This window comes from Falco rusticolus, chromosome 8, assembly GCF_015220075.1.
Source record: "Falco rusticolus isolate bFalRus1 chromosome 8, bFalRus1.pri, whole genome shotgun sequence".
NCBI classification, from domain to species: Eukaryota; Metazoa; Chordata; class Aves; order Falconiformes; family Falconidae; genus Falco; species Falco rusticolus.
The window spans coordinates 14,696,752-14,719,375 of record NC_051194.1 but is presented as its reverse complement, the minus strand read 5'-3'; positions in this window follow the sequence as shown (position 1 = coordinate 14,719,375).

The window sequence follows — 22,624 nt, the reverse complement described above, 5'->3', positions numbered from 1 at the left end:
AGTTCATGTGATGAAGAAGAAGGTAACGGGACAGATGTTGCCAGGCAGTGCCATCAGGCCACAAAGCAACCTTGGATAAAGAAGTAGAGGCATCCAAGGAATGTGCTTGATTAAGAAACTCGGTGGGAGGCTGCAGCTCATCACCTTGGTACCTCCCTACACACAAGGCACTGTCCAAAGCAATAGAGCAAACTCCATTCCACACAGGTGAGACCCACAGCAGCCCTGAAGCCCACCGGCAGGGCTTGCAGCAGGGAGCTCAGTGGGTCTGCTTCTACACATGGCCTTTAAACCAAGACAGTTGATACAGATTTCTTATAGCTCTGCAAAGACAAAATAATTCTGCTGTCCCTTGCTTTTTACCATTCTGTGATTTGTGTTGGCTCTTAGATTTTCCCTTCCTCTGCTTCTATACTCATACCATCACCAACTCAGCTATAGTTAAATTAGGGCATAATTCTTAGAATGACATAGGCACAGCAAAGAATGGACCTTATACCATAGGGCTTATTCCTTTTGTCGTACAGGGAAAGTTATGTAATAGAAGTGTGCCTATACCAGCGTAAGAACATCTGCTGCCAGCTCTGAGCGGATAGTAACGATTAAACTGCACCAGTATCTTGAAAGCGGTACGTTTATGCTTAGACAAGGTTGTAGAACCCTTTAGCATCTGCTGCTTAAATGGGGATCAGGACAAGAACAGGGAGAAACCGGGAGTGAATGAACTTCAGAGAGCTGTCACGTTAAAATGGCTCCACTCCTGCAGCACTCCATGCTGCAAGCTCACACAGCTGAATGTGCTTGGGAAACAGCTAAACACAAAACAAAACACACAAAAAAAGGAGCTCTCTCACCAGCAGGTAGGTTTTCCCTAGTGTCCCCAGCTAAAAAGTTAACCTGGATGTCTTTCAGGATAAATATCTCAAGAGTTATTTGTACACAATGCTGCAGTGTTTACCTTTTGATTACAGATCTTTACACGCTGTCCATTATTATTGAATGCCAGGATGAAAGGCAGCCTAAGGGCCTGAATGCAATGTTCTGTCACAAAGAAAATACAGCAGAAGTAATGGCAGGCTCTGAAAGTAGAGATATACTAGGTTGAAAAGAAATACGAGCACAGTATCAGGGTTTCTTTTGCAGGGTGCTTGGCTTTCGCTTAAAAAAAAAAAAAAAAAAAGCTGCATGCAGTTTTGCCTGGGAAGTGGCATGTAAAGCCTGGATTTGGATATAAATCGAGAACATGTGTGCAAAATCCTCTTGACTCATTTCTGTCTCTTGCATTTGTGCCCGTACAAACAAAACAGGAATCGCAGAGCTACACTTTCCAGGATACGGAGTTTAATTCCCAGGAAGTTCCCTATTAGGTTTAGACCCTAAACTGGGCCTCAGGACGATGTAATAAAGTCCAATGCTTTCACTGAGGGTAACTGAAACAAGTGACTCCTAATATTTAAACTAAACCCACTCAACTGGTCAGTCCATATACCTATGATAGCACTCCCAGAGAAACAGCATAAAATAGGGCTCTGCATTTCTTTAAAGTAACATGAGTAAGGGTATGCACTCAATATTTTGTAAAGATACCATAGATTATTTATATTAAGAGTCAGTAATCAAGTTCAATTTTGATCAACTGTGAAGTATCATTCTTCAAACATCTAAAAATATTTCAAGTTTAAAGTATAAGGTGCCAGGAATGGCATACAGATGTAAATCTCAAAAAAGCATTCCTGCAATACATGCACAGGTAAAATACATGCAGTAATGCGTGTGCTTCAGCTCTGAAGAAGTGATTGACTTTCTGAGGTCTTAGTATATCCGCCCTTCTATCCAGAACCAGAGTGAACACTATTCTGTTCTTTAGGCTGTCTAGAAACTGGACTTTTAAGCATCTCAATGAAGTTTGATTTGTAACTATGCTCATGTTTCAAGTTATTTGTACAAATGTCTATGTTTTTTATTAATCTTCTTTTGTACACTGGCATATAGTTTAGTCCTTGGTCTACTGCTAGAGTCATACCATTTGTCTGCACTTTTTATGCTCATGTTCCAGCAGTCTAGATTTGGATTTTGAAAGGCTAAAGCCTGGGGCTGTTTCCAGGAAGCATTTTGATGTGTCACCTAATACAGACAATTCACATTTTGAACAAGGTCACTTCTGAAGTGCAGACAGCAACGGAGGTGTCCAATCTTCTTTTCATAATTGCATCATGATATTACCACCTCACTTAGCAGCACACTTTCCGCCACTAACCAAATTTTGACAAGATTTTTAATGAAAAGTTTTTCCACAGCTATTTATTAGTGCATCTATACCTGCCGGGTTAAAGCAGATTTCCTGTAAATCTGGAGCTCAGCTTTTTATTTTTGTTCTCTTTTACGGCATCTCCATGCTTGCTAAAACACTTCTAAGAACACAAACCCCACTTACTACATTTAAAAAATCCTACCTGTAGGCTAGACCCACTGGAACCCATTCCTGCCCCAGTGGGTGAGGCTGCAGCGATGCCAAATGCAACATTGCCACCTGATTCCCCAGCGCAGGGAGCAAAACTGCCTGCAAGCACATACAACTGCTTTACGTTTAGTGGTAGGAAAGCAGGCAGCAACAATTTTTCATACAGTCCTGCATTAGCTTTAATTCTTATTAATAAGGAATGAGAGTCATTAACACTATTAAAATCTAATTACATTAGCAATTTTCCATCGTGTCATATATGAGTAGTTAAGTATTAGTATTTGTTTTTCCTGCTGGGATTCAAAAGTCTAATTAAAAGTCCCTCTTTTGTGGTTAAGTGAAATGAATCTTTATGAAAAACAAGACACTTGTAATAGCCATAGACAGCTTATTTCCTTAAATATCATACTTTGCAACTATCTTCCTCTTCAGCACTTTAACCAAATAAAATAGATACAGGGGCAGCCCCAAAATCAAATAAACCTCGCTGCTACAGTAGCACAACTGCGAGCCCCTTCCTCCTCTCCTCATTCCTCTTTCCATACCCAGTTGTTTTACATAAGAATTTAATAACGTTAATAAAGATATATACAGTATATAATATATATAGTACATATATATAATATATATATATTATAGTATATATATTTTATAGGGTCAAAAGGTATAACAAAACCTTTTGACCCTTTAAAATAACACTCTCTAAGAGTATGATTTTGCAACATTTATCAGTCATGTTTGCAGAAGGTTTATTGTGGGTAGAGTTACAAAGAAACAAACTATTCTTCTCAAGAAATCAGTACAGGAGACAGCAAAAAAGCCCATTTTGGCTTACAGCTGCCCCACGTAACTTGCCAGCACAGCTCTTCCAGCAACATTTGGCTAGTTTAGGCTGAGGTCTCAGTTTTATTTTGTAAGCATAACTGGTAATACATTGTGAGGTAAAGACTGCCATTACCACTGGAAACTTCCCTTGCTTTCATTCAGAGAGGCAGCAGGGCGGCTAGCCAGCCCTTTCCGAACTAATTCAGATTTGCTATCTCAGTGGTGGCCAATGGTCTCTAGAAAAAGCACACTTCTCTACCGTCAATCCAGTGAACGTTTCCAAAAGGCTTCCCACCCTTGTTTGTGCTGAATGCCGAATCAAATGTTTGTGTGACAGAAACCCCTGCTACTATGGAGAGAGGTGGCAGAGGTAAGGAAGGACAAAGAACAGATCTTCAGGATGTTCAGGACCCCCTAGAACACCAAGGGAAATATGAAATACTTTTGTGAGTACACCAACCAGTAAAACCAGCTATCCCTTAACAGTCCAGCACTTTGACTACACCTGAGGACCAAACTAGCAGCCATTCTCTCCTGAAAATAGCCTGTACTTCAGTTACACCACTTTGCCAGTTAGGATATACGGAGGTTATTTTGCCTATCACTGAGCATTGCTGCTTTATTCTGCAAAAATCAGAGCATTTTACCACAAAATGCAAATCTAAAGTGCTCCACAGCATGCTGGCTTTGCTTTTCCTTAACACATACAGATCAATGACAGGTTAATGTTTAGTTAACATTTATTAAGAGCAACATGGTTTCAGAAACTCCAGACTAAAGGTGTCAATTAGATGACAGATCCTTCATGAAAGATGAAAGAACCTCTGTGTTGGGCAGATACTCTTATGTTTTGCTGTCAATGATTTATTATTTACAAGGTTCCAAGTGTCCAGGCTTATCAGTAATGAGATAAGCAAGTATGAACTAAAGGATACTGTTGATTATTTATTTCACAGTGTGTTACTAATCATCATTGCTATCAAAATAGTCCAGAAATTACAGATTCACACAGTCAGTACCACAAAGTGACATATCAGACACAGCATTAGGCCAACCTGAGGTAAGCCTGCTAAAAACCTGTGTAAGGGTAACCAATCTATACTCAAGGTCATACGACAAATCAGACACATCAATGCTGATTACAAATTAACTTCTCTACTGCCTTTTATGTTGGTGCAGAGACTGAGACTGTGTGAAGTGTCTGACATCCTGTACATAATTACTACTAAATCTGAATGGGAAAAATTCATACCCACTTGAGCAGTGTACAAATGCTGGCTTCACGACAGGACAGCAGCAAGTGTCTTGACTAAGCAGCATCTTACTCCCTTAGCATCCTTACTCTCTTGACTCTTGCTTAAGCAGCACCTTACACCAAACAGGTTTTCACACATTTTCAATTTGTGAACTCTCAACACTTTTCTAGTAAAGGTGAAAATTCAGTGTGGCTGTCTGAAAATGGTCTTGCTTTACCTGTTTGTGCCCTGGAGATCAAAACCCACCGCACTGGACTGTCACTTAGCACAGGTATGAAGGACTGCACAAAACACAAAAGTAGTTAGCAAGAACCCAGACATGTAAGTCTAATCTTAGTTCATCCTTAGAGTGCAAAACACAAAGAAAAACACACTATGAGCTGAATTCAATATCCAGAGTACAGATACATCAAGAAAACTGGAACTTTAGAAGCTCAATGGTACTGCTTTACAAGGAAGAATATCTATTGTACAACTGGCCCATGTTTTTGTGGGGGCTGGAAAACAGATCTGCCACTTTTTCTTGCTTCCAGTAAGAGTTACTTATCAGTACTTCCAAAGCCATCTTCTAAAGAGCTATCACAAAATCTATGCTTGAAAAAGAGGTACTAGCAAAAATCGTTTCCCCCCCTCTTCCTTGTGTATGGCCTCGACTAATTTTCTTTCATGGCAAAAGAAGTTATGACAATCATCCTAAACCTGCAGGAAGACTTCCATTACACATATTTATTTTTCAGTGTGTAAAGCCCTGAACCTGACCTCAGTTTATCAATAACATGATTATTAGGAATACCTTTTGATGCAGGGGATTTATTTTTTTAATCAGCACCTGTCAGCAAGAAAAAATATCACTGAGAAACAAAATAACTCAGTGAACTGTCAAAATTTTTAAAAGTAAAGGGGGAAATAGATCTTTTTGCAAAAACAGGGACAGTAAGTTCTCTTACAAAAAGGTGCTACCAGAATCTCTTTTGCGTCTCAATTAAAAGGCTGAAAGCTACAGTCTTGAATTTCAATTGCAGATGGTAAGATGACATACAATTAATATGATTCTATTTGTGTAGTCTAATCAAAGCATGAGAGAAAAGGAAAAACAAATGTAACATACTGTGTCTTCACTTTCAACCTATGATGCACCGAAAGAGACCATTAATATTTCAATACCAAAGTCACATTAATTTCCCTGCATCTGCAAGGGTTCCCTTCTTTCTCAATACCGCCATGCCATCATGAGCCAGAAGCAACCCTGTCTCTGAGGTGTTTACTGAAACTGCCAAGAATGCATTTTTTCCCCTTTGGAACACACCAGATGATTTATCAGGTGTCAGATTTTTCTGCCAAAGTTTCCCCAAGAGTGGATCACAAAATCTTCTTTGTTATATGTCACTCATCTCATATTTGACTACCCTCTTTCCCTGCTTCCCCATCATTCTTTGTGTAAAAAAACACATGCTGGAAGAACAATGCTTTGCTCCTGATCACACTCTGACGTCTTCACTTTCTGTCTCTGTGTCTCCTACAGACAGAAAAACTTCAGTGCTTTCCTGCTCACCACATGCACCTGACTAAAATCTCAGTACATGGTGCTGTGATCCCATTCTTTGTTAAATTTTTGTTTCATTGTAGTGACAATGGCTTTCTGTCCATCTGGATTACTTAAAGCTATGGAGAACAAGGGGAAGGTTCTTCAGGGAACAATAGTGCTTTGGTAAAAAAGGAGAGGCATTAAGATTATTAATAAGTTTTTTCTAGACCTTATAATGCACAAACATAGCTACTTTTCCTACATAGCTCCCTTTCTTAATAAGCCTGTTGTTGACATAATGGGGCTCTGCTATTCGCTACCCAGTTCTGATATGCTGAAATATCACCCCATCACGAGATAAAAAACCCAACAGCCACATAACACTGCAGTGACAAGGAGACATGTTTCTGAACATAAAAGGGACACATTTATGTATTCTGATCTTATAGATACCTTATTTGTGTTTCAAACTGGGAATTTCCATGAACTGAAAAAAAAAAAGAAGAAAAAAAAATGAAAAAAACCCCAACAGGACAGATCTAAAAGTGATGGGAGAATGGCAATTTACTAATTTTTCTCAGTACAGCACCATATTTATAGAAACCATTGTCTTAATGCCCCTAAACCTGTCTATTTTTTCCTACTAATTATTTTATCCTATTGATTGGTTTATGTTAGTACACCAGGTGAGGTACCACGCATCCTCACAGTCCTTTGCAAGGTGCACATACCTAAGCCTGGAAAGAGAAGCCAGTTTGCTGAACCAACCACTGCAAAAAACGACCAGTGCCTGGTTTAGCTGAAGAACTACCTGTAAACACATCACTCCCCAAATGGAGCTGTTTCTTCAGCTCCAGGACCCAAGCCCAAAAGATGCTCAATGTTTCATGCAAATTCATTTCATTCATTAGGTGCCTCACAGCCTGGCGTTGTTACAAATATTCATCAGCATTTACCAGAGTTGAATTTCAGTCTCTGTAAGGATCCAGCCATGACCAGCGCTGTGCTCGGTATGGGGCTGCTAATATAGAACATTAACAGTGCGTGGGTAATGGTCTGTACCACTGCACAGGCTGAATTCCATCCTTTTAACTGCATGACAGGTCATTTGGTACTGTTTCTGCTCCCCCTTTGGATGAGAATAATTGTATAAACTCTCAAATCAAAACTGTGCGTGTTTGAACCTTCTTTCTCCGAACCTCCCAAACAATACACGTAAATAATTGTTAGAGAATGCAATCAATTACTCCAGCATCAGCTCCTATAGAGTTCTTCACAATGTATCTACCCACATTCAGGCTGATCTGTCTGTGTCTGACTCGGCAGCTCAGCTCAGAAGTTGGTCCATTCTTAGTAAATGAGTCAAAATTAATTTTCATCTCACAAATGGAATTAAACCCAAGAAGGCCATTGTGCAGGGAGGCATAATACCCTTTTCCATACCGTACAGTTTTTACTGCTACGGAGTACAACATATGTATTGTGTGACAAGCATGTAAAATGTTAAATGAAACATGAATGAATAATTCTCCTTCTACACTAAATTAATTAATCCATTTTCAAGCATATAAGTAAATGTTAATAGCAAAGGTTTAATGCCAGTGCATAATAAATAAACTTAAATATCACTGGCATATATTTTGAAACATCAAAGGGAGGGAAGGAAAAAGGAATTGTGAAAGTGAACAGTTTGAAAGAAAATGAAGTTTAGGTGACCTAATTAAAGGCTTTTCCTCAGCTACAAAAAGACATCAAAGTGCTGCTTCTGAAGTTCTTTTGCCAAACCAACAGCCTCAAATTAAAAGACTGCATTAATTTCAAGGAATGAGTCAGAGAACGACTACTGTAAGAGCCTTCAGTCCCTCTGTGTTGCCACAGAAACAGAACATTATGGCTAGTTTATAATCCAAGTGCTCCATTTATATAAGAGAATTTATTTTTCATTTTCAGCTTTTCATTTACTCATCCAGATATACAAGAAAACCCCTCAGAAATTAATGACGTTTCTTCCATGATTGACAGCTGGAGTTTGGGTGTCGAACAATGCCTGGTTTACATCGTTCGTTATAAATGGCTTTCTGACAGGAGGGACAGTGGCAGTCTTCTGTGCATTTGCAATGCAGAACAGCCGAACTGATCAGGCAAAGCTGGGCTCCCCTCCTTTGCAAACAGAGCCAGGATCTAGAGACTAAACAGAGCTCATGGCATCAATGTGCTTCAGACTAGGTGCAATGGAGGGAATGCACCCAGTGCACGAAACACCTTTCTGGCAAGCCCAGATGTCACCAGGAACATTTAGGGGACTTGCTGGATAATCACCCAGCTTTGAGGCACATGGGGGCTGGTTCAGAGCTGGTCACAAACCCTAGTTCCTGCTCAAGCTGATCGGTTTTAAGAAGTAGCACCAGATGGAAGTCTAGACCGGTGTGATAGCACAGGGAAAGCACAGCTACACCAGACACGCAACACTCATTTTAAAAGCTGCGTATGCCCTGCTGTCCCCACTTACAATGGCCAACTGCTGATTAATTGTCTTCCTCATGCAGCTTGATGAGCACACGCTACGCGGTGGGGACACATAGCTACGTCCCCCTGTGCTACCGAGGGAGGGAAGCTGAGACCCAGACTACACAGGACACGCAGGGCAGCCAGGGAAAGCTCGCCACGTCACTTCTGCCAGTGAGATTACTTTTTCCACGGATGTTTCCTGACTTGAATGGCTGTATGTTGAAGCTGGCATAAGCCAGTTCTTAATATTAACAGATGAAATTTGGGAGAGGTGAGCAGGTGTAAACTCTATCCAAATAGTTCTTTTCAAGGTAAAATTGACATCATTTTTTGTTTCACTTATCCTGCGTACACTTTGCTACAAAGGGTACCAACTGTAGATTCTACACAAATTCAGTATATATACTACGCTTAAGATACAAGTTAATGAGGTTGAGTACTACCGTCTTGGAAACAGCTAGCAACATGCCTTGTTTCTATGGCTTTTAATGAATATTCTAAATTGAAGAAATGCATAAACATAAGGGTAATTTACATTGCTAAAGTTAATCAGTTTTCTTATACATTTTATGCATCTGCATGATTTTTCATCTGTATTGCATAAATGCATCTTCTCCTTAGTTTTAATATGCATATGTACATCCAAACACTCCACTCGTAGTGCCTTTTTACTTTTACAAATTTCTAGAACCATGCCTGTTTCAAGATTTAAGAATTCTGTGGCTTACAAGAAAAATGATCAGCAAAAGGTTGTAAAATACTTACAGATTCAAGGCAGCATTTAACTTAGACGTGAACTTGCCCTTTTGTAATTCAGTTTTTCTATCAGTAAAATGATAATAGAAGAATCTCCTTCAGAAGCTGGCATATCAGCAAATGTCCAATACAAAGGACAACTCCATTAAAGAGAATGGATTTGTACATACAAATGTTAGGTATGAAATTTGACAAGGGCACTGCAAATCTTCACTGATTAGCATTTGCAAAGGTCCCTGAGATGCAGGGATGAAAGGTCTTCACTATGAAACAAAATGCCTATTTTGTTGTTAACATCATTCTACATTTAAAAGCTTTCTCAGTCCACCTTAACTAGACACTAATGAACCTTTAAACATCCTCCGGTTTATTCCAGCACAACACCAAGGACTTTCATATTCTCCTGTGGCAGGGTCAAGAGAATTAGGTACCTAACAAAATAAGTTATGGTTGTTTTCTCAAAAGGATTGACCTTTACCTGATTTTGTTTAAACCACTATATATTCAAGTTAATTCCAGTCAAGTCCCCATTTAGTTTACATGGGTAGAACTGGGAACAGCATTAATGTCACCTTTTAATATGCAACATTTCATTATTTACAAACCAACAAAAGAGGTTTAATAATATAATTTGGGAACTCAAACACACTGGTTAGTTGAAGGGACTTTTAGATCAGTGAGGCTGCTATTAAAGTGCCATCAAAGCATTTTTGACTCCATAGAATTAATCATGAAATCTGTTCCTGCCAGCTCACTTATCATATCCGAAATATTAATTTTGAGCAAAATTAAATTGGACACCTACCGACAGCAACATTTTGCCCTTCAGAACTCCCCTTCACATTGATTTATTAACGGCTGCCAGAACAGTGTACCAGAGCAATTTATTACTACTTTCTCGATGTTTCCCTGTGCTTACAAATAGTCCTCCAGAGTGAAAGGTGCTACCTGACAGCATTCTGACAAAGGTGCATTTTTCAATTTGCATAATGTTCTTCAAACTTATTAGGATGTAAGGAAAGGAATTTCATTTTATTATCAATGGAAATGGGTGATTCACATAAAAGAAACCAGAGTGGAGTTTCTGTGTTGAGATGCTTTCAAATAAAGCAGACCTAGGATTTTCATTAGTACTTGGTGTGATTTCAGAGAGAAGAGTCAGCAAATTCTTTTGTTTTATTCATCAGCATCATTTTCTTTGTGTGCAAGACAGCCAAAAACATTTGTGTGGAGCATTAGGTAGACGTGGGTGTGAAGATGCAGCATTAGCCCAAAGAGAGCTAACGGCACACATGCACTTGCGTCTTACTGCTTTTCAGAAAACGCCATGTTAGAAAGGTACTTTCTACTGGGTGTAAAACAAACAAAAAACCCACCAAAGTTCCCCTTTGACCAAACTGAGGTTCTTTCCCCTGCAGCTAGAAGCCCTGGGATACATCCACATAAAACATGAAAGTTTGGCATGGGGAGTTTCACTTTGACATCATAAAGGAACCGCTAATGGCTGGGAAACCTGAAGTCTGGGTATGCCTAGTCTATGTTTGAGTTACTACATCAAACGATCAGTCTGGCCCAAACCCCCAGCTTTAAAGTGGCTTCTCCAGTCTTTGAAACATTTGGTGTCTTGGAAGTAGATTCTAATTCAGGGGCTTTTAATTTCTTTCTGTGGAACTATCCCATCCTTCCTGTTTCTTCCATTTCTGTGGCTGCACAAAGTACAAGCGGTCCCACTGTTACAGATATTGTTTTACCAACTTGCCTGAACGAAAGACAATTCATAAATACAATGGCTTCTGCCTGTTAATATTCCTGGCTCCAATCCAAGTATTCAATCTATGTGCTTATTTTTAAGCCTGAATAGTCCCATTAACTTCAATTGGGCTGCTTGCATTCTTAAGTAAAACAGGTGTTTAAGCACTTTGCTGGATCAGAGCCTACGAACGCACATCTGCAATCTTCTTTGGCTCAGTGGAAGGTTTCTTCCTAATCATTATACAACTATCTAGGAATTCCTCTTCTTCATACTTGCAAACACAGTCACCCTTTGCAACAGGCTACTTGACACATTTAAAAGCAAATGTATTTGTAATCAGAGACAAAACTGCCTATGTAGGAATATAATTTTGTATCTATATGCTGAGGGAACACACATAGCTGAAAGTAGAAGAGAAGAGAAGAGCACGCAGTTGGACATTAGTGGAGGGGAAGCTTTTGGTAATTCACTAGAAGGCAAAACAAAACACGCACCGAACCAATTAAGACACTCCAGATGGGGCTAGAAAAAATGTCATCAGCATGTATCGTAAAGCAGTCCTTTAAAACAGAACATTAAAAGTAAAAAACCGTTAATGCTGTCCAGCGGTTGTCAACTCTAAAAATTCATTAAATATAAAAACTCCTGTCTTTTCTAGACCCGCCTATGGAGAACCTGCTGCTAGCCATCATTTACATCATTGTGTATAGTCAAGGCCAAAACTTCTAATTTTGTGTGAAGCTTGCGCAGCTCCTTTTTCAGAAAACATGAAAATTCTCTTGTTTGCACTGCCATCGTGCTCCTGCGTACATATGCAGCATGCTATGCTGTCTTATACTCTACACTGATAGTTGTCATTAACAGGTAAAGCTCCCTCTTGGGAAAAGTTTACATTCTTTTGCCAGTCTTTGACAGCCCACCAAGTGTCAACTTGTAGCTCTCTCACAGTATCTGGGTATTTTCACCCCAAAACCTGAGGGATGTAACACCATCCTCTACCTCTCAAAGAAAGAAAAAGGAACACACCCCCACATACACCCCCAACGTCACATACTGATAGTACCTAAGGACACAGTTTTGCCCACGAAGTGCCAGTGTGTAAAGATGACTTGGGTTTTTTTTTTTCCATGGCAGGAAAGGGGCTGACACAAACAAATCTCTGGGTATTTCCCCATCTGGTCCTGAATGTTGCAGACAGAAATTATGACTTTAATAGAAGAAAAGACTGATGGAACAGCCTCTTTTGATTTGAGTATGCTGGATTGGGCTGGGAGTTAAATTTCTTCACAGTAGCTACTATGGGGCTGCATTTTGGATTTGTGCTGAAAACAGTGTTGATGGTTCAGGGATGTTTTCAGCACTGCTGAGCAGCGCTCACACAGAGCCACGGCCCTTGCTGCTGCTCACCCCACCCCACCAGAGAGCAGGATGGGGGGCACAAGAAATTGAGAGGGGACAGAGCCGGGACAGCTGACCCCAAGTGACCCAAGGGATATTCCAGATCATATGACACCATGTTCAGCCTGTAATGGTGGGGAAAAGAGGGGGGATGGGGGACAGGGCATTCGCAGTGGTGACATTTGCCTTCCCAAGTAACCATTATGCATGATGGAGCTGAGCCTGCCGGCCCATGGGAAGTGGTGAATGAATCCCTTATTTTGCTTTGCTTCCATGCACGGCTTCTGCATTACCTATTACGCTGTCTTTATCTCAACCCATGAATTTTCTTACTTTTACTCTTCTGATTCTCTCCCCCATTCCCACTGAGGGGGGGAGCAAGCAAGCGGTTGTGTGGGGCTTAGGTGCCAAAAGGGGTTAAACCACAACATTGAGATGTGTATTTCTTAAAACATGCTCCAAAGCCTAATGGATTATCTAGGTTTACAACAGAGCTCACTTCCAGTTTTCTGATGTGTCTTTTGGAAAGGCTGTTTTCTATTAAAGATTTCAAAGTAAAGCCTTCAGAATGCTTTCTGCTGTAATCATATTGCCAGCAACAAGCCCATTTTTGTAGTCTTCACCAAGATCAGTTACCTTCAGTCTTGCTCATATTTCAGGAAAGATAACGTCACAATAAAAGTAAAATGAAAATTAATGCAGTGTGGAAATGCAAAGACTTTAGACCATCACACTGTACCCAGTGTGTACTCAGGATTAGGAATGGGAAGGGTTCTGTTTAGTTTATCCCCCTACCAATGCCAGGTATCATGCCATGTGGTCTTCCATGTTCAGTTTCAAAAATTATTTAACCCACCTCCTCCCTTAAGTTCTTTCTACCATCTAGAATAATTTACTGGCTACTTTGATAAATATTCTTTCTTCTCATTTTATTTTTTGTTGTTTAATAGCACCCTTGTTATTCCTATTCATAGTTTAAGCAAGCTGTCACATTTTCTGAACCTAGTGTTCTCAGACGTTTATTATTTTATCGTCATTTTGGTTAATTGTTTTTATTTATTTAGCTTACTATTTTCTCTTAATCAGCCTTTCTACTGTTTAATTAATCAGTTTTGCTGACCTTTTCTGAGCCACCTTCACTTTTGTCAACTGCTTTCAACTTTTCACGTGCATAGGAGATCAGTATTGTCAAAGTAGGATTTACAATTTAAGACTCAAATATACCAAGATAAGGTTTAAAAACCACACTGCTTTTCTTATGAGGTAATTCTTTTTTCTTATTTAAATACCAGAAGCTAAAAACTCATTGAAAATGAAAAATAAGATTCTTATAATAGCATCAGGAACACAAAGGCTTTCAATAAAGAAAAAACTAATGCTTTTCAATTTTTTATGCCATATCAACAGCAAGTCCAAGCAAATGTAGGAATTCAGCCTTTACCATTATTCTACACCTAGTTTATTACAAAATAGCCCTATAAATATTCCTTTACAATCCCTTCTCCATTATGTCACACACATTTCACATTGTATAATCATACTGGCTTCACTGTCTCCTCTCATCTCCTTTGTGTTGAAGTACTGCTCTCTTATTACATTAAACACTAGTTTCTCTGTTTGCACACTTTCCAGATGACTTAATTTAGTTTTTTCTGTCATATTTCTAAACGCAAGATATTGAAGTTATCACCTGATCTCACAGGTATTCACAGCTCTTCCAAAATAACCTGTGAATTTATTTGCCATGCTGCTTACCGTGCCTTCTAGATTATTAAGGTGTTAAATAAAACCAGGTCTAACAATAAACCCAGAAGTATCTCCCTATAACTCAGTGTATCTATTTACCAACTTTTGTGACAGATAATGCTCATATCTGAGATAATTTGAACTATTTTTTCCCAAGTAAGCTATGGCAACCTAAGAGATTAAATCCTCCTCCTGGATGTAACTGCACAAATAAAAAGCATAAAACCAACATAGCCTATTAGGGATCAGTTTTGATATAGAGCTGTAGATTAAACATTGCTGTTGATCTTCCTTACATTACTAGACCTATACATATTTTATAGACACATATAATAACACTAGGAAAGCTGTTTTTTCCTTAATAGGTCCACAACACTTACTGCTCACAAACACATGAATACACTGATTTGATCAAAGTTATCAGACAAATATAATACGTGCGTATTAACAAGACACTAATTAAGATCTGATGAACCAAAGTGTACCACCATCAAAAACAGAGAAAGAGTACAATAACCACATGAGGACTAAAATAAGCCCGAACTTTCAGTTTTCACTGGCTTGAAGAAGACTGAAGCATGAGGAAATGCTCCAGTTTCGCACAGAAGGTGCCCTCACCCCAAGGTAGAAAGAAAAGAAGTATTCTACACTGCCTAGTTCCTCTTTCCTTCCTTGCTTAAAGCTTTTTGTGCTTTGGTCCCTCATACATCCATCAAAATTAAAAAGAATCAAGCCAGGATCTGTCACTGAGACAGAGCCTTCTCCCTGCTTCATTACAATCAAGCAACTGCTCGCCTCCATGCCTTAATGGACTCTGCCTCCTCCGACACTGGTGGAAAAAGCCCTGCCTATCTTGTTTCAGTCTTCTGTAAGTTACTGGCTTCAATTTACACACAGGGATGACTCTGACTCAGAATCCCCCTCCCCCAATTCTTATCTATTTATCTTCCTTAAGAGAGAGAATTTTTACTAGAGAAACGGTCTTTCAGCGAGGTTTGAGCAGTGCAACAGTGACATCCGATGGCTGGCTATGTTAGTCTCCAAAGAGCTTTCGCGACTTGCTAGTGGCCTCCTCTCCCTTGTTAAAGACAAGTGATGATAACCGAGTATTAGCTGCCCTCGGTGCATTTTATTCATTTTACCACTACATGAAAATTACCTAGGCAGTTTGCTCCACGTTTCCAGTACACTAGGCATTGTCTTCAAATGCAGCCGTAGACCCAGCCGGCCGCACTGCGATCTCACTGCTTTGCTCGCTAACAAGGATGCTCAGGAGCAGGGGGGGAAGCAGGTATTCTCTTCACTCCTCATTTACCGCTGGAAGGGAGGTGCATGTGAAGCATTTTTTGCGATGAATGCAGCTGTTAAGAGTCTGCTGCATTTCTTCATATATCAAAAAGGTAACTAGAACCTCGCAGAAACACTGGTGAGTGTGCGTACAGCAGCATTCTGTATGCAAAGGAAGCGGAACGGTTATGAGAAGTGTTAGATACAGGATTGCTACTTAGTTTAGAGGGATCCAAAATTTACATTCTTCAAATCAGAGACCACTCAGCTCCAAGGCTAAGTGAGCAAAATAAATCTAAGCTTTTCACTGGCTGAAATCTGAACTCTAAATTCATAATAATACCTGAAGTGAGGAGCAGGCTTCTATAGTTTGATGGCAGAAGATTTTATTTTGCAACTTTTATAGTGTGCTTATTTAATGCAATTTCTCAATACAGTGTGACAAAGAGTAAATAGTTTTATTATTTGTGGACTTTCACTTGCTCTAAGTATCCTATTCTAACGTTCTCTAGGGTGGCTATGAACCTCCTCTGGCTTGACCACATATGACTGCTTTTGTGCTTTCTCCCTAGGGACACAAATTACTCAGTCTTGCCTGAACAATTTGGTAAGTTAAGTAGCAAAACCTTCCTCAACACAAGATAAATCTGTCACAGCAGCCAAATAGGAGCAGCCCAGATAAACTACAGTATGCATGATCAGAATGAATTCACAGCACGAAAGCCCTTCAAAGCTGTAAGACAAAAGAGCCAGTGACCATCCTGGTCCAGTATTCTGCATTTGCAGGCCACCATCCAATACATTTTTAATTCAGAACATTTGCTTCACATGCTCACATAAGGCACTTCACAAGCTATACAACAGTCTTAAGACCAAAAGCCCAAGAGCCAGAAGCATATTGTGTCACGGGTAGAGCTGGGGTGCAGCTATGTTCTTTGTTGTTAAAGCTCTGTTTGGACAGGACACAGTATAACATGTGGCACCTCCTACCTCATCCGTTTCTTTCGTAACTAATGTTGGTTGCCTAAGCTTTGTTATTAGCTAATGCAGTAAGAAGCCAGTATTTTTTAAAGCCTGAAAAATCTACAACTCTGTTACCTTTATAACCTATTTTTATTGTATTTGTAGGGAAAGGTCACCATAAGGAACAGCTACTCCTCCCACAAATTAAGAGGACTGCAAGGTGTGTGTAACTATCCATTTTTAGTCTATAGGCTTTCCCTTGAATGCAGTATACTCTCCAATTTATACACATACTCTCCTTTCAAACTCTGAGGAAAAAATTGAAGTGAAGGGAGTTTTCCATTTTCCTTTTTCCTTCCTTCCCCCCCTCCCCCGTCTTATTTGTCTGCTTTATTCTGTTGCTTCCACTAATGAATCTTACTTCGCCCAAGTCTTATTGTCATTTTGTTGAAACTATTCAAAGTGCCTCAAGCTGCTAAACAGCTGGCAAAATACACAAACATTTAAGACTTTAGTCTGAATACTAAATCATGGTTTCCAGGAGAGAACAATGTGGTCCTTTCTGATTTAATGCCTTCTTTTGAACTGTATGTCATTTTTGCTTTCAAATTAATCTGAGTGTGGAAAACAGGTTGAGTATATTTTTATTAGAAAACACTCCAAATATTTAGACAGTTATTTGAATCATGTTTTGGCAAAATGATTATGCTTGTCAGTCTGAAAACATACAATTTCCATATTTCCCTTACATTAACTCTCTTTAACAAAGAATTATTAAAATCTTAAATGCTATTTACTCTTCTTTTCCCCTCCCTCTCTGGCATGCATACTTAAAAGAAGCCCTAATAAAATATTTGGGATACATTAAGAAACATCTGAATTGCAGTTGCAATTCTAGTGTAGTCACAAGCTTGTCATTAAAATGCATAGCACAGTGATAGTGCAGCTGTATACAGCTTTTATTATTCAGACTGCTAAATGGATAAAACATATTTTAATTTAATGTAAACTGTGCAGCTAGAAACATGAGAGTATAAGGCTTTTTTTATTTCCTCAGGAGAAGCCCAGATCCTTGAGCTCAATGATAACTTCTCTTGGCCAAGGGCCAATCTAGATTTATTGCAGGAGTCCCCATGCTGCCTCTCCAGAGACACATTTTGCAATACTTGGAGAAGCCAGTGGGGAAGGCATGCTTCCAGTCTCTAGCACCTCTTTTTATTAACATGTACCTGTTAATGTTTTCAGGATCTAACTCTGTGTTCCACGGCTGGGATGCAGGCAGCAGCACCCAGACTGCTAGGCAGCTCCGACATCCCTCAAGCCAGCTTGCACAGAGCTGCACTAGAGCCTTGGCCTCATTGCTGACTTACAGAACAAAAATTTCCATGACTCTGCAGCCTTATACACATGCTGCACCGTTTATCAGTGCCCTCAGGAGTTCACAAGAGCTTAAACTCTCTCCTGCAAAGATACAATCAGTCTCCACTTCGGGTGAATTCTGGTTGACCAGTTCATAAGCAGGCTTTCATACGAACTTCATGTCTCAAGCATTAGTCTGTGTTACTAGCTGCTAAACATCAGTTATTTCCATTCACTGCCAGTATAATCATCTCTGATTTTTATTCTGGATTTCATATATCAGGTCAACAATAAAGCAGAAGAAATGCTTCAAAGCTCACACACAAATCATCTGGATTAGGTTGCTGGAATAAGGAGACCCACAGAAGCACACCAGAAGACCATACAGAACTACACTCTGAGAGACCAGCAGTCCAAGAGTTTGACACATACATTCCTCTTTAAGGCAGCTCTGCAGCAGAAATGCAACATAAGATAATAATGCAGGCTATAAAGGACAGTCAGTAGAGCCCATGAACCAGGTGAGCCATCAGTGTAAGTAAAGGATCTAGCCTTAAAAGAAAGCAAGTCCTTTGCCAGATTTCAGCCCTCTGTAAGCTAAGCAACAAGGTATTTTCTGGCCCATTGTGAGCCCTTCTATTGAGGTGGCAGTGGAGTCTCATTATCTCCATGGGCTGTAAAAGCGCCTCTAATTAGCTAGTCACCAATGCTCTACCAGAGGGTATTTTGGAGTAGATATATTCTAATTGTCTCTGTTGGGTGTCTACAGTGGTTCCATAGAAAACAACCTTCACACAGGGTATGCTCAGCTTGGAGGCATTCCTGTCTGCTCTTTCACTCATTCACAGCATTTTAAGCCTGGATGCCACATAAAGCTGAGATGGACGTGCTACGATTAAAGACAGAATAAAAATGAAATGAACCAATAGACTGAGGTTAAAAATTGGAAGTAGCAACAGCTAATTAGTTCCATAGTTGAAAAGAGAAGCCACAGTGCTTCTGTTCAAGAGGCTACTGCTGCTATGAGAATATGCTGATATTCCAGCAACGTGTTTCTACATTTTTATTTTTATTTTAAATAAAAGTGTACATTTTTATTATTGATTACCACTTGCTAAGGATTTAGTATTCCTGTCTTCCTATAGCAAACTGTTTCTAGTCACTCTGACATCTACAATGTCAGACTCATCACCTGCTTCTCCCATACCACAGAAGAGGGTTCTGTATTGCAAAAAGAGTAATTATTAGCTAGTGACAGAAAATGACTTGACTCACAGACTCCATCTTCTTTTCTGCTAGTTAGAGGCTAAAGCAGTCATAAACATTCGACTGACTTTTATCTCTTCCTTGTAATATTGGTAATACAGATGCTCACTCACACACAAACGCTTTAATTTCCTCGCTTAGATCCATAGCGCCAAGTTCCCCCGTATCCCACACCTACAGGGTTAAGTGAACGCATACATGTCTAACTATAGGCATATATTTATGGAGAATGACAAAAAATGGTTACTTAGAAAAGCCCTTATGCTACCCTATTTTCAGAATGTCATATGGGCAAGGATCATGGCCATAGGCTCTTGGGTTCATAGGGTAAAGTCTTCAGAAATGCAGAATTATTTCGTATGATTCACACATTTGGGGAAAAAAATTAAGCTAAACAAAAAGTCACATATATAACACAATGTCTAAGTGACTCAGATTCAAGACATTTCACTTAAAATATGTTACCATCTGCCTGCTGACAGGATTACTAGTACATATGAAAAGAATTAGCAGTCTCTGTCTATTTTTTTAAAGCAGACGGTGCTTCGCTGAGCTCCCTGACACGGGACCTCACTGGCCACCAGGCAAACTCTGCTTTAGACTAGTCTGGGCCACAGCAGCTTTGGTCCTGCTACGGGTTCCGTTGCAACAGGATCAATGTCAGCCAGCTGGCCCAGAGCCAGATATTAGCCATTTGGAGCAGTATTAAACTTCCATTGAGGTGGAGGAAATTTTACCTTTGTAAGTCTGCTTAGTCATTCCTCTGTCCTAGCTCTAATTATTACTCAGATCTTTAGATAGCAGCAAAAGATCTAAGAATAATGCCATCACATTAGCGGTGCGACACACACCAGTAACCTCAGTCTGTTTGTATTATTCTTGGCCACATATGTGTGCTGCATTCAAGATTATTCCTATTTACAGCAGGACATTCCCGAAAGCTTTCTCATTTTCCAAATTCAATTCACATTTTTTTTCTTGGCTGTTTATGAGATTTCACCCACTTTCTTTAAGTTTGAAGGTTACTGGAGTAACCTTCACTCACATTTCACAGACTCATGCATGACTTAAACTTTGATAGCAAATGCAAATCACTGCAGCATATTTTCATGAATTTATTGCTTTTAATCAGAAATGAGACTTTCATGTTTGGAGATTTATCTAGATACTTCATCACTTGAGTAAGGACACATCTTAAGGAAAAAACACAGGATGCTGACAACACTGGTTGAAAAGTTCCTATTTTCTATGAACACGATGTTCTTCCATCCCTCCTCCGATTCAGCTGTCTACATGTCTAACAATAAGAATATTTTTCAAAAATAGTATCCAAAACAATGTCCAACTTCCCTTCAGCTTTGAGAAACATGTTTCACTTGACTAAATAAATTAGTTCCTCGGTATCACGTAAAGGATACAGGTAACTGAGTTTCTCTGCCTTTCACTCCTTTTAATCTTGCTGATAAGTTATTTACATTCTCTTCAATAAATAAAATGAAGATTAAAAAGTTGAGCTGCCTGAAGGCACTCTTTGCTAACAGAGATTTTCAAATGTACAACTTGTTTTTGACTTTTAATAACATCCAGAGAGATACTTTGCTTTAGAAATTACCCCTGTGATATGTGTGCATAATCAGTGCTCCCAAGAAATAACTACGTTTTCTTTTCTATGTACCTGCCATCTACTTTTTGATTGTTCTCTATGATCTGTACAAACACACCACTCTAACACCGTCTAAGCAGCTTGCTGGATTAGGACCAAGAGAGCAGGAATTCCTGATGTGAACACAAAGAGAAACCCTCAGAGAGGTGAGGGTCTCAAAGGGCGAGAACAGGGTGTTTAAGAATTACAGTGCTGACACACCTCCCCAGTGGAGAAGCAGGACCAGCCCCCTGGGTGGCACACTGGGTTTGTTGGGGGGGGACCACATTATGCAAGGCCCCAAGTCAAGCCAGATTTGTTGCCAGACCAACAGTTGTCACTGGTTTTTAGAGCCATTTTTCCTCAGCCAGTGAACTGAAAATGACAAGGAAACAATCAACAGTTGTCTGAGAATATAAGCCACCAGCAAGCAGTCCTTCTCAACAGCATTGGGGAAAAAAAAAGAAAAAAAAAAAAAAAGGAAAAAAGAAAAAAAAGCAGCCAGCAGCTATTAAGCTTGCTTTACACAGCTGGAACTGGAACTGGTTCTGTTTCTAAATTGCTACTGAAAGCAATGGAAAAGTCCAATTGAGAAAGAAGTAGCTGTAGTAGCCAAATTGCAAATGGCTTGGAAAAAGGGCTTTTCAGCTGACATGTTCCTCAATGCTTTATGAGGGTCAAGAGCCTCTGACGGTTGGTACGACAAACCGTACTTCTTTCCCAAATTAGGGGTTAAGTGTGCAAGAAGGACCTCATGCAGAAAGCTGCCGATCAGGATTTCTTCCCAGTTTCCCACTTTTGCCTGGATTCTGCTGCTTCTCAAAACACACCGCAGTTCCCAACCCGCAGCCCTGTCTCGGTGCTGCCTTGTGCCATCTGAAACTTGTGCTGGTGCTGTCTGTGGTATGTGTATGCCACAGGTTACCATGCTCTCCCACGCCTCATGCCATCGGTGTAAGAGGAACACAAGAAGCATGTCTGAGAGAGGGACACGTCTGGAGTGTGTGTCCTTGTCGGCTGCTCCCTGATAGGTAACAACATGACTGACATTGTTTTCTTTTGGGGGCCAAACCAGCTCCTGACAATTAAATTAAATAAATGACAATTGTCCTTTTTCCTCAGCTGAGCAGAGTCTTACATCAGCATCAAGACGCTGAGAAAGAGATCATGAAAATCTTTTGTTCTTTAGCCTTGCTGGGAAAGGGGGTTCCTTCCTATCATTTGTCTGCCTTGTACTTCTCCTTCCTTCTCCCCTTTCCCCATTAGTGCAGTTACAATGAAAAAGGTGTAACTATAATAAAGCTGCACCTAGATAAAGTGGGAATTGGCACAGGATTACTCATATTATATCTTGAAGTGTTCAAGGCTTAGGGACTGCAATGCTCATAAATAACACTTCAAGCAATTCTACTAGAGGTCCTTAGCTCAATATGACATAATTGCACTCTTGCAGGTGCACTACTTAGCCCGCAGCCATTTCAGTGAATTGCTAAAAATTAAAATAGAAAAATAATTTAAAAATTCACCAGCTCACACAAAGGTTCTTACCGAAAAAATATAGCACTAAACTCTACTTTATTTCAGGTATTGCTGAGGGAAAGAACCACCAAGATCGCTGAGATCCCATTTCCTTGTCTAAATGTATAGAGAGCAACAGAATTTTAAATTAAAACTACAGAATGATTGTAGAACTAGGAAAATCCTGTTGTGATAAACACTCAGCTGAACCCAAACTGAAACAGACCAAGCAAATTACACATACATAATCTGTATTATACAGAATCTACTCTGAGGAACACAACGATAAAGCTTTATTGAACAGGTGTAGCAGAGGAAAGAGATTTTAGAAAGTCAAACAAGGCAAGATGTGCTATTTTTT